The sequence below is a fragment of the Mustela erminea genome, chromosome 5, assembly GCF_009829155.1.
Source record: "Mustela erminea isolate mMusErm1 chromosome 5, mMusErm1.Pri, whole genome shotgun sequence".
NCBI lineage: Eukaryota > Metazoa > Chordata > Mammalia > Carnivora > Mustelidae > Mustela > Mustela erminea.
The window spans coordinates 86,426,580-86,439,677 of record NC_045618.1 but is presented as its reverse complement, the minus strand read 5'-3'; the positions used below and the strand labels follow the sequence as shown (position 1 = coordinate 86,439,677).

Sequence of the window (13,098 nt, the reverse complement as noted above, 5' to 3'; positions counted from 1 at the left end):
TGTCATGAGTGGAATTACCACTTTAATTTAATTACAGGTTTTCTTCAATGGGCAGGATGTTGTTAAAGTGATTTTGTCTGTCATTTCTCCCGAAAGTTTGTGATCAGTTTGGTTAGTCTTTAGAATATTAATAGTCTGTTTCTTGATTCTAATTAAGTTACTAGTACCTAAGCAAAATAGCCATTAAGAGCTATGGAAATGTAATTGCTCCACCAACTGGTCAGCTATAATATTTTATTACAGCAATAGAAATGAAAACAATACTGTTTGCCTATAGGAAAACTTGCAAAAAAGTAATTTCATTTAAAAATAGGAACACGTTTGGGGCGCCTGGGTGGCTCAGTGGGTTAGGCCGCTGCCTTCGGCTCGGGTCATGATCTCAGGGTCCTGGGATCGAGTCCCACATCGGGCTCTCTGCTCAGCGGGGAGCCTGCTTCCTCCTCTCCCTCTGCCTGCCTCTCTGCCTACTTGTGATCTCTGTCAAATAAATAAATAAAATCTTTTAAAAAATTAAAAAAAAAGAAAAATAAAAAAGAAAAATAGGAACACGTTTTTAAAAAGGTCATTCTTTGAAATAATTTGTGAAGTCAATTGCTTTTTTTCCTTCTTATTGAATATACTTTTTAAAACTTATTTTTCTAAGTTATATTCCAAATTCCAATATGTTTATTAAATTCGTGTTCTTGTTCCTTGTGTGAGCCAGTGACTGAAATAGACTTAAGGTGGGACATTTCCCAAGAGTATTTACTATTAAAAGGGAACCCCTAGTTAACCCCAATGCATACCAAGTTAATTAACCTAAAAACAAAACAAAACATCACCTGTTTAGGTATGTGTAGTCTTCACACATACTGCTCTGTTCGTGGCAGTTAAAAGAAAGAATATTTCTGACGATTTGTTTTTTACATCTTTCTATTTATTTTTCCCATCCCATTAAGTCACTAAGCCCTCTTGTGTGAAAAGAAAATAGTCTATTATGCTTTTGCTCCTCGGAGCTTTTCCCAAGACAGACTACTCTCAGTAGTGACAATCCTCCATGAGGAAAAAGTTGCTCAGACATGGCCAGAGAGGAGGCAGGAAACCTGGAAGTCTGGTTTCTCCTTGCCATCAGCCTTGCGTGTGGGTCTGGGAGCCCATGGAACTTTTTTGGGTCCGAGTCTCCTTATCCATAGCGTGAGACCCTCCTATAGATCACCCCACTTCCATGAGTTGCGGTTACACTTATGAATAAAAAGGCATAAAATTCTTCATGAAATGTGGATGCTTTAGAGCCGTGTGCTGAGTACCGATTATAAAAGAACTTCTGTCAAATACCATGTGAAGGATGGTTAGATTTATGTGTGTTTATATGGTGGGATACACGCATGCATACATTTATTTACACACACTATCCTTCTTATTCAACTCACCTCACACGATGCTGACAGTGGACTACAGTTTGTCACTTTTTTCACTCAAAGTTCTCTGACGCCATATCTTTAAATGTTCAAGGCATATCAATTAAAGGGGCTTCACAAAGTCAGCTGTCTCCACACTTCTAGAAGGTATGGTGGTTAAACCACCTCATAAAGATTTGTGTTATCAAGTGACCATTCACTTACTCGTTCATGATATATTTATCGAGTACTTAATGTCTGTCAGCTTCTGCGCAAGGAACAATATCCTTAAAGAAAGAGGGAAAGAATGAGGAGGAGGAGAATTCCTTGGGAAATGGTGACAGAATTAGGGCCAGTCACTTGGGAGTTTATCCACTAAAACTGTCGTGTTTTCAAAAGACTGACTTTAAATGCTGAAACTGCAAAGAAAAAAATTGAGCATGAGAATACCTTTTGCAAATTTTTGGTTACAAGAGGGGCTGTGGTGGTGAACAGGAAGGAGGTGGTGGTGGTGTTTCCAGGTATTGAGGACATCATAGTATTTGTCTAGAAAACAGAAGGTGATAAGATGTCACTTAAACATGAAGCACTAAGTAAACTGCGACCACTCAGGAATTAGATGGGAAACAGTTACTAAAGGAGAAGAATAAATCTGGATAAACCAAAAGTCAGAATGCCCAAGCATAGGGCAATTAGACTCTGAAAAATGTTATTTCATAACAAAGGAGCGAAGAAACAGCAGGGGAGAATTCCCGAAGGCTCAAGGCCCCTGATTTCCTCCTATTCTTTTGTAACTCGATTTACAACCCACTAACGAATTCCCCCTCTCTCACCTACACCATCCCTCACATCCTCTTTATTTTCAAGGTGCTGGCCCTGACTCATCCTACACCTCTTCCTACACCTCGCCATGCTCTCAAGCCTCCCTTTGCAATACACTCTCGCCGCTACTTCAGAGCTCAGTGGAGCACACAGGATTCAGACTGCCTCCATTTTCCACCTCTCTCTTTCACCCCGGAGGACCATCGTCTGCCTGCTCTTCCGTACCAGCTGGATTTGGGTGAATACCAGGGCCCCAGGGTGAAGGACTGCTTTCTGTTTCTTGCTAAATTGGGGGGCATTTCTAAAGTTACCACAGGGCTCAGCCCACCTCCTCTCTGTGCTTTGCCACAAAGCAAAATGTTAAGCAGCCACATTTCCAGAACTGCTTTTGTAGAGTTAGGCCCTGAGCAAGGTGTGGAAGAGCCTGCAAACTGCCTCAGAAGCCCACGCCTGCTGGAGGTGTAGTTGCCGCTGTTTCCCTCCAAGCCCGCGCTGCCCAGTGTGGAGCTGTGCTTATGCTTCCCAGGCTTCTAGGTGGGACTGTAGCTTTTTTTTTTCTTCTAAGCTTCCCTTTCAAAGTAATCACTGCAGGAAGTTATCCATGTATTCTGATGACGCTAAGAATATTTTTGAAATTCTTCTGTGATAATCTGAAGAACAAATTTATATCAAGAAAATCAGGATCGATTTACAGCTGCACCCCTTTCCAAAACCAGTCCCACTCAATTCGGCTGGCCTCCACATGAATTTCTTACTTCAGAAATCAAATCTATTTTTTCTGAAGATATTCAAGAGAAAGTGGTGTAGGCTTTGAATACCACCCCAAGAAAGGGGTTCTAAAACTTTGTCGAGAATTATTAACACCTTGGTCTCCCAGGATACCATTTTGATTTATTTGGATGGATTAAGTCTGGAATATTTATTTTAAGGCAATCAAGCAAACCACAATATTTGGTTTCATGGTAGAGGATCTCATTTCTTCAAGGAGGGTCACACATCTTGAGAAAACTCCCAAGTTTCTCATTGTCTCAGAATTCCTTACAATGAAATTTGATCACTAAGTAAAAGGACAGTTTATTTTTAATTACATTGGTTCACTTCCAATATGTTTAGGAACTTGACCTTTAAACTTTTGCAACTTGGACTAAACATTCATCTTGTGTTTACTCTGCTAGGTATTATGGAAGATACATAAATGAAACTAGCTACTCTCCTTCCCTCCTTCTCATGTTTAGTGAACTTCTATTCATCCTCCAAGAACCCAATTTGACATCTTCTAAGACAATGAACTGACATCTGACGCCAAAATTTTACATATTACTCCACGTATAATCTCCACATGAACTATGCACTGAGACTATTGAATTGAGGTGTCACTGAAAGACTATGAAGTGTAATATGTTTTATATCTAAAATCCTTATTATTTGACATCTGATCTAGAAAGGATTCTCTTTCCTCTTCTAAACAAGATAAACAAAGTACAAACATGACAAGGTGAATCAAAAATACAGATTCCTATATTGTCACATCCTTGGAAATTTTTCATATCCTATAGAAGAAAATCACAGAAATATCTTAAGCAGATAAAATTATGTAGGATTAATGTAGCAGTGATTATAGAAAAATATAGGTCAGAATTGTGGACAATTAAATGTTGCTTCTTTCCCCCTCAAAACTAGTGTTCTCAATCAATGTGTATACAATGGAAGAAAGGCATCATTTCCATAAAGACTTTTTTTAATCCAGAGATGACACAGGGCCAGGTGGTATTTCTTAAATACAACATTTAAAATGTTGTTTAAACAAAACATTAACAAGCTAGATAATAATGTTAGCTTTATTAGCCAGAATAACTGGGGTATTCCAAAATGACAGCAGCTGGCTAATGGAGGTATTTAATTCTCTCAACAATGACTTTTTTCAATATTACTAAAATTTTCAAACATAAATCCAATTTCTAAAACTTTTACAATGAGCACCCATTTACCCACCACCTAGATTTTTACCATTAATGTATTTCTATACTTGCCTTATCACTTACTATTACCCATTTACCCATTCCTTGATACATCTTTTTGAAGCTTTTCTTTTTTTTTTTTTTTTAAGATTTTATTTATTTATTTGACATACAGAGATCACAAGTTGGGAGAGAGGCAGGCGGGTGGGGGTGGGGGGGAAGCAGGCTCCCTGCTGAGCAGAAAGCCCCATGTGGGGCTAGATCCCAGGACCCTGGGATCGTGACCTGAGCCCAAGGCGGATGCTTTAACCCACTGAGCCACCCAGGCACCCCAAAGCTTTTCAAAGTAAACTGCAGTACACATCTTTCTAAATATTCAGCATGCATATCATTAACTGGAGTTCTATATTTATGGGTTTTTGCTTTTGAAGTAAAATTTATACATGAGGAATTGTACAAATCTTAAATGTACATGTACTGAGTTTTGACAAATGCATACTCCTGTGTAATACAAACCCCTATCAAATATAAAACATTACCCTTACTGCAGAAAGTTCCTTCATGTTCCTTCCTAGTTAATCCCTGCCCCAATCCCCACAAATTAGTTTTCAACATGAAGACTTTGAAAAATTTGATGAAATTTCAAAGATTTATTTATTTATTTGACAAGAGAGATAGAGAGAGAGCACAAGTGGGCAGAGTGGCAGGCAGAGGAAGAGGGAGAAGCAGGCTCTCCAGTGAGCAGGGAGCCTGATGAGGGGCTCAATTCCAGGATCCTGGGATCACGACTAGAGCCAAAGACAGCCACTTAACCTACTGAGCCACCCAGGTGCCCCAAATTTGATGAAATTTTAATAAATTCCTCTCCTCTTAATAATAATGTACCTAAAATATTTACATCAAATAGAGAACAAGGTTGGCTTAGTAGTTAATATCATTTTCTTTGCAAGATTACCAAGTAAAGTATCTTGTCCTTACCCTGCACCATGCCTATAAATCTTATATGTTAAAAACAGTTGGCCCTGGGTCTTTGTGGACTAGGTTGTTGGGGAAACCTCACATAGTTGCCTTCCCCATTGCTTGGGGTACACAAAGGGAAAGTGAGGCTGTCACAGTCTTTAGCCTATTCCTTCCTGGAGTGGCCTATTGCCTCTGTCAGCATGAGGCTTTTTGCATTCTTCCATCAGTTTGGAAGGACAGGATAACTCAAAGAGAACTGCCCTTCAGTTGGGTTAAATAAAGGGCTCTAGGAAAGGGAAGCGTTAATGTTGAGAACGCTCCTCTAACTGAAATGGAATGAGGGAAGGAGCCATGAGTGTGTGCTTTGGCATAGTTTTGGGTCAGAGAAATGAAGGTGAAGAGGGTAAAGTTAACAGCAAAGAAAAAGGAAAGTAAAGAAAAAGATGAACACTGAGAAAACATGGGGAGAGATTTCCTAGTTTTCTCTTTAAAAAGTTATCTTCCAGGAGCTAATGTTCAGCCCAGAGGGCTGCTGACCACTAGGCTCTAACTCCTAAGACAGCTCTCAGTAATTTCTGTGTTTGTCCCCTCCATGCAGGACAAACCCACCAAAACCTAGAAACTCTGGCCCCTTTCTTAGGGGGATGGGGTGACCTGATGGTTCTAACCACAGAAGAAGACAGGATACAAAGGAGCTGAAACTGCCTCGCAGTGACTGGCACTTTACTACTGGGATGGTTTGCCTTTATGGTTGCCAAACAAAATTGCTTAGAATGAGCAAAAATACCGAGTTTTCTCATACCCCCATTTTCTTTATCTTAGCTTTAACACATACATTAGTTCAATGTACACAAGTTTCTTTCTTCTAAATTTGATTTAAGATTTTATTTTTAAGTAATCTCGATGCCCAAAGTGGGGCTTGAATTTACAGCTCCAAGATCAAGAGTTGTATGTTCCACCAACTGAGCCAGCCAGGCACCCCACATAACCAATTCTTGAGCTGTGAATTGTTTGCCTTTGTAACTGTTCCAGATAGACATTACATATATAGACAGGTACAGACAGTATCAATGCCTGTATATATAATGTTGTAATCATTTAAGGAACTTAATTTTAATTTGTCAATTGCCTAGGTTTGTTAATGTGTCAATTCTTTTTTTTTTCCCCCTAAGTAAGCTCTATACCCAAAGTGGGAACTGAACTCATGACCCTGAGACCAAGAGTCACATGCTCTACCAACTCAGCCAACCAGGCACCCCAATGTGCCAATTCCAACATCGACATATGCTCTACCAGCTGAGCGAACCACACATCCCAATGTGCCAATTCTAATATCTACTTTTCCAAAAGATGAGAGAGACTCAGGAACAAAGATACTACTCGAAGTCATCAAACTCCCAAGGTGGATGAATTCAGAAAACCACTCTCTTTGGATTTTCATTATTTAGCCTCTATCTCTTGAAAATAAAATGTATCTGTCCCTGCCTTAGTCAAAGCTGTTTGACAGTTAACTTTTCCTTTCATTTAGTATTTGCCAAAAGGATGTGTATAAGGAAATGTTATGCAGATCTAACTCAACTTCCTCAAAAGACTCCCCTTACCTCACCCTATCCAACCAAGTCCCCCACCACAAAAACACTCTGACTTTCCAGCAAGCCTCCTCCTATCTCTTTTCCTGACCTATATTTTAGACTTTCTTAAAAAGTAAATGGAAGGTATTCACAACTACCCACACATCCAAATTCAAAGCTCTGGATCGGAGAGCTCCTGGGCAGTACAGGGTTTATGAAAGCAACCAGGCCTCTCCTGAAAGCAAGAGGATGAGCCCACTGTCTGGAATATATGAAATACTTGATGAAAATATAAGGAATGATGAATGAATGAATGAGGTCCAATGGGCACTTAGCAAAAGAAATAAAGACAATCCCTGCTCTCAAAGGTCCTATCATCTGTTTGGAAAGATAAAAAACACTAATTGAATGGCTGAAAAGTACTTAGAGGAAAAAATCTTTCAACATTCAAACTAATTTTGTACCAACTTGGCCCATTAAGACCAATGAACAATACTAGAGTTAGATGAAGTCAGTCATGAAAGAATGCCTAAAGGAAGGGGATTGTGAGTGGTGTTTGAGAATAATGAATTACAGTAACTGGTATGGGGGAAAGGAAGCAGGAATAAAATGTATAAAGGCTTAGGAAGAGGGGATTTGCTTATTGGTGCAAAAATTTCATTATGAAACAACGAAAAGCAAGTTTGGTAAGATGAAGGACAGAAAGAAAAAGGGATATGTCTTGATGAATCTTGAATATAATGGCTCTGTAAGCTTGCAGGTTGGGAAAAACATCCTGTAAAAACATCATTTAAAGAAAGATAAAGTTGTTACTCTGTTGGTTATCATTAGGGAGGAAAGCCTCAGGCTAAAAAACCAGCCTGAAGCCTTTGGGACAAAGTTAGCACCTGGGGCAAGGTCCAGAGGAAGGAGATGGGAGATGGGAATGGAAAGGAGGACCCACTTCTTCTTATAAGTGAATACTGACAGCACAGTCCAGGTCATATTTCAGCAAGAGCTGAATATTACCTCTGACCTACAGTATCTACCACTTCAAAACTGCAGGCTTCCGGGTATAGATTTGCATAGAGAATGAACATAATGAGGGTATGCTTTTGTCTGTGCTTGCTAGACCTTTCTCATACCCATCAAGAAAAGAACTTGCTTAGGCTTGATTCTGATCCTAGCCAACTCTTTCATCTTCCATGAGGAGTGAATGAGAGATTTTCTTCCAGAGTCAACCTAATCAAATTATTTTTGGATTTCTCTGTTTTTGGATTAAGATTTTCAAACTGCCATTTTAATGAACTCTTAAATAATTTCAGATTTTAAACATACTGAAACTTAATGACATAACTGTTTAAGACCTATTAAGTAGTTACTTTAGCCAAACCAATGTGATCAAGAATATTTGAATTTGGGGCACCTGGGTGGCTAAGTTGGTTAAAGCCTCTGCCTTCGGCTCAGGTCATGATCCCAGGGTCCTGGGATCAAGCCCCACATTGGGCTCTCTGCTCAGTGGGGAGCCTGTTTCCTCCTCTCTCTCTGCCTGTCTCTCTGCCTACTTGTGATCTGTCAAATAAATAAATAAAATCTTTAAATTCTAAAAAAAAGAAGTTTGAATTTATCTGAAGATTGATTTATCCCAACATTGCTGGGCTTTTGGTTATGAGTTTAGAAGAATGTTTGGTTCTGGCAGCATTGCCTGGTGATTTTAGGTCACTCAAGTTGGATCTGAATCCTGCTGCATAACTTAACTGACCATGTAACCTTATTTACTTCTCTAAGCCTCAGTTCCTTTATCAGGAAAATGGGGAGTGATAGACTCAAGAACTACTGTTCTCTGAACTTAAGAACTTAAAGTGTGGTCCCCAGATCAGCCTCATCACACCTACATCGAAGAACTTGTTAAAAATGCAAATTCTCAGGCCCCACACCAAATTTACTGAATCAGAAACTGCAGGCAGGGTCCAGCAATCTGTGCTTTAACCATCATCCAGCAGATTCTGATACTAGTCACAATTTGAAAACGACTATTATATGGTAGGCATTACATACTTAAAGGGATTATAAGAAGTAAACAAGATAACACACCTCAAGTATTTGGCATAGGGCTGGCACAGAATAACTGCTCCAAATTGCCAGAGATAATGATGGAGGTGGTAATGCTAACCACCTTCACGAAGCAGGTGAGGAAGATCCTATGATACTGGGCCACAAGTCAGAACACTAGTCTCAGAAAAGGGAAAGCTCATTCAGTTACCTCACAGGTAAGCAAGCAAATGTCTGTTTTCTAAAATGGCTCAAACATGAATCTGGCCATAATTCTCCTATCAACCTATATCTGTCAATGGTTTAGCAAAGATCCCTGAACACAAGCTAATCTGAAATTCCAGAAAATAAGATAAAAATAAATTAGTTTCAATAACTTTTATTGGTGATTCCAGGTTACCACTCTTTCCCTGACTTCCTCTAACATTACTGTCAATTTGGGATGCTTCTTTGTGGTTACAACTCTGAAAAACCATGATTTGCCTGTTTTCATTATGGTAGATAAAAACTTAGTTTTTATCCCTCCCCCTCTTCCCTTTTCTTTCTTTTCTTTAAATTTTTATTTATTTATTTATGTATTCCACTCCCCTTTTCAAAAAACTTATACTGCTCCATTACAGACATCATTCTTTCAGCCAGAATGAAAAGCAGCCTATTAAGCAAACAGCCTAGAAGTGAGATTTTCTCTGATTTCTACATGAGGAATCAAGACAACAAAGTCTAGTCAGATTCCATGACTCTTCTGTCCACTTATTCAACAGTTTTGAGCTTCTACAATGTCCCAGTCCTGGTACTACTATGAACAAAACAAAAAAGCTCATGAAACCAACAAATGTGGAAGACAGAGAGTAATCAGTCATTTAACTAAGTTAAAATTACAACTGTGATAAATGCTATGAAGGAAGAGGTATATGGTACTATGAGAACTTGTAAGTATGGGATAAGACCCAATTCTGGGGTTGGAGGAGGTTTTCCTGAGGAAGAGAGTTGAAGCTGAGATCTGTGTTAGGGAGAATTCTCAGTTGGCCCCATGACCTTGGCTCCCTGGTTGTTGTGCCTTTATAATCTCTTCCCCTTTAGTGTGAACAGGACCTGACACTTGCTTCTAACCAACAAAATATGGCAAAAATGATGGGAAGTCACTCTTGTGACTAGGTTGTACCATGTATTAGAGAGGTGACAGTGGAAATGAAGAGAAACAGATGAGCTGAGAAAAATCCAGAAGGCAAAACTGAGAGGATTCTATGATGTTTTAGAGATAAAGATCTGGAAGAGGGAAGAATCAAAGCTAACTCTTTGGTTTCTGTCTTGGTCATTCTCTGGCATGGGGAACATTGATAAATGGTCAGATCTGAGGGAGAAGCCAATGCTAGTGAGTGAGTTTTGTATGGGCATGCTGTATGTGCATGTATGTGGCAGTCCAGAGCTGTGAGAAAGTCTCTGGGTAGAAGATCTATATCTGAGTGTCTTGGTAGCAATTGAAGCATTAGTGGGTATGGACATTCTTGCCTAGGAAGAGATAGAGAGAGAAGAAAAGAGACCTCTACTCAAATCTTGTAGGACTCCTCCAATTAATGTCTGGCAGGGGAGGTAGAGGTCTGGTAATAAACCAAGAAGGAGCTACCAGAGAGAAGGAGAAAATCAGCAGTGCAGTGAAGCTTGCTTGTCTCTCTAGCTGTCTCTCTTAGGTAGTTGAGGTGTCTTTGAAACCAGGATTATTTCATTCTTCCTAATAGATTAACCTGGAAGCACTTTTGGTCTTTGCCTTTCACATTTATTTTAACTCACCAGATCTAACAGTGTCCAGGGCACATAATAGGCACTGGCTAAATATTTCTTGAATTGAATCATTTCCTTGTTGTTCAAGAAAGGATGGAATGAATAGATGTAGAAGCCCAGTTCCTTCAAGCACATAAACAAATGAGCAGAGTACAGGATATTGTTTCATTGCGTAGATGGTAAATACACAGCTACGTGACTAAAATGGTTCAAAAGCCATTTCAGTAGTTTCTGTTGCTGAAATATGTTTAATCAAATGTTTAATCTCTTAGAGATTCAGAGAACTGATAACAAAACAGGACTTTTTGGCTTTACACTGCAATCAAAAGTTAATTATTGTTCACACCTTTGGTGTTCCTCAGGTTCTTCAAGAAGGCGAACTCCCAATGGAAAAGGTATTAGGGACTATTTGTTTACTTAAAAAATGCATAAAGAACTTATTGCATTCATAATCAGTCCTTTACCAAAAATTGCCACCTAGTGTCCTAGTTTTGGGGTCTTTTCCAGAGTGAGTTAAAATATGCTGATGCCTCATCAGGTGCCAAAAGAATATGATGTAACTCTAACAAACCAACTAAATCCAGACCTCTCAGAAAATGACGCTTAGGAATACACATTCCCAAGTCATTCTGCCACCCTAGGGGCACTTACGGTCATGAACCTCAAAGAATGTGCTTGGATTAGTTTTCTAGGGCTACTAAAACAAATCATTACAAACTGCCTGTCTTAAAACAACAGAGATTTATTTACTCAATGATGCTGGAGACCAGAAGTTTGAAATCAAGATATGAGCAGGACTGAGCTTCCTCTGAAGGAACTAGGAGAGAATCCTTCCTTACCTCTTCCTATTTCTAGTGGCTCTAGGCATTTCGTGGCTTGGTCGCAACAAAACTCCAACCTCTGTCTCTGTCTTCATATGACATTCTCCTCTATGTTTCCATGTCCTCTCCTTTTCTGTCTTTTATAAGGACATTTATCATTGGATTTAGGGCCAAACTAACAATCCAGGATGATCTCATTTTGAGATTCTCTACTTTAATTCTACTTTAATTACATTTGCAAAGACCTTTGTTTCAAGTAAGGTCACATTCTGAGGTTCTGTGTGGGCACAACTTTTGAGAGGTTACCATTCAACTCACTATACCACCACAACTTCCTAAGAGTCGATTAAGTTAAGCAAACTCAATTATTCCCATATTAAAAGAAAAAAAACCAGACTTTCCAGAATGTATTTTTAAATTGTCTAGAGTAACAGAGGGCTTGACTCTGAACTTTTTGAAAGGCCTGAAAAGATGATTTCCTGAATTCAGGTAGGAAGTCCCTTCCAGGAGAGCACTTGGTGCCTCTCAAAGTGTCTTCTGGCAAAAGATATCTTCAGGAACTTGGAAGCCCACCATTAGCATCACCCTTTGAGGGTCTCTTAGAAACAGAGGCAAGTTAGCTAAGCAAAAGAATGTGCCTGGGAAAGATGACACATTGCTGGCTAAAGCTCTAGCAGAGATTAAATTTACTTCATTAACTTATTTCACCAAATTGCCTAAATTACTACCAAATAATAAACTCTATGTGTGGGAGAATCTAGTTCATGCTACCACTAATAAATTGTTTTTTTTGAGGGGTACCTTTAATTTAAATTCAATTAATTACCATACAGTGTATTATTAGTTTCAGAAGTAGAGTTCAGTGATTCATCAGTTGCATAGAACCCCCAGTGCTCATTCCATCAAGTGCCACCCTTAATGTTCATCACCCAGATACCCCATCCCCCCACCCAACTCCCTTCCAGCAACCCTCAGTTTGTTTCCTATGCTTGAGAGTCTCTAATGGTTTGTCTCCCTCTGATTTCATCTTGTTTTACTTTTCCCAGGTTTGTTTCTTTCACTAACCAGAATCACGCTGTATGTGTTGTTCTTGGATATGCTTGTTGGAGATATTCTCAGCCTAGCACACTCCTTTTATCCATTATATAGTCCACAGAATTAGTATCACTGTGTTCCTTCATTCTGCTATTATAATTACGCCCACTTTCATGCACAAACTTGAACACAGGGACTGGAATTTGAGGGGAAGAATGTCAGTTTGAGCCCTTGGCAATCTGAGGTGAAGGTGTGTTCACTTGGCACTGAGCAGGCGACAGGCCATGCATGCTGACTCGGGCAAGAGGGTGGCTGGACTGTGAATTTGGCACCCACAGGTGACATCATGTGTGACAGGGACGTGGATGGTTCCACTTTTAACTTTTGTTTTTCTGGGAAACTCTCTCTCTCCTTCTATTCTAAATGAAAGCCTTGCTGGATAGAGTATTCTTGGCTGTAGATTTTTTTCCTTTTAGCAGTTATAATTTATCATGCCACTCCTTCTGGCTTGCAGAGTTTCTGCTGAAAAACCCACTGATAGTCCTTCGGGGTCGCCCTTATATATGAGTGCTTTCCTTCTTTTGTTGTTTTTTAAATTCTCTTTTTATCACTACTTTTGGCTATCTTATTTTTTGTCCTGGTGAAGACCTCTTTGGGTTGGTTTTGTTGGGGGCTCTCTGTGTCTTCTGGATCTGGATTTCTCTTTCTTTCCCCAGCATCAAGTTTTTAGCTACTATTTCTTCAG

General features: G+C 39.4%; 2 long non-coding RNA genes across 2 annotated transcripts in view; both read right to left on the bottom strand.

Moving 5' to 3' along the window:
• Positions 1 to 13,098, bottom strand: part of LOC116591288 — a 76,463-nt gene that overhangs the window by 50,556 nt on the left and 12,809 nt on the right. The gene's annotated exons all lie outside the window — the stretch shown is intronic.
• LOC116591287 overlaps positions 1 to 13,098 on the bottom strand; it is a 35,542-nt gene that overhangs the window by 14,733 nt on the left and 7,711 nt on the right. The window contains exon 2 of the long non-coding RNA XR_004285933.1: positions 1,827 to 1,922. This is a non-coding gene — a long non-coding RNA (uncharacterized LOC116591287). The remainder of the gene's footprint in view (positions 1 to 1,826; positions 1,923 to 13,098) is intronic.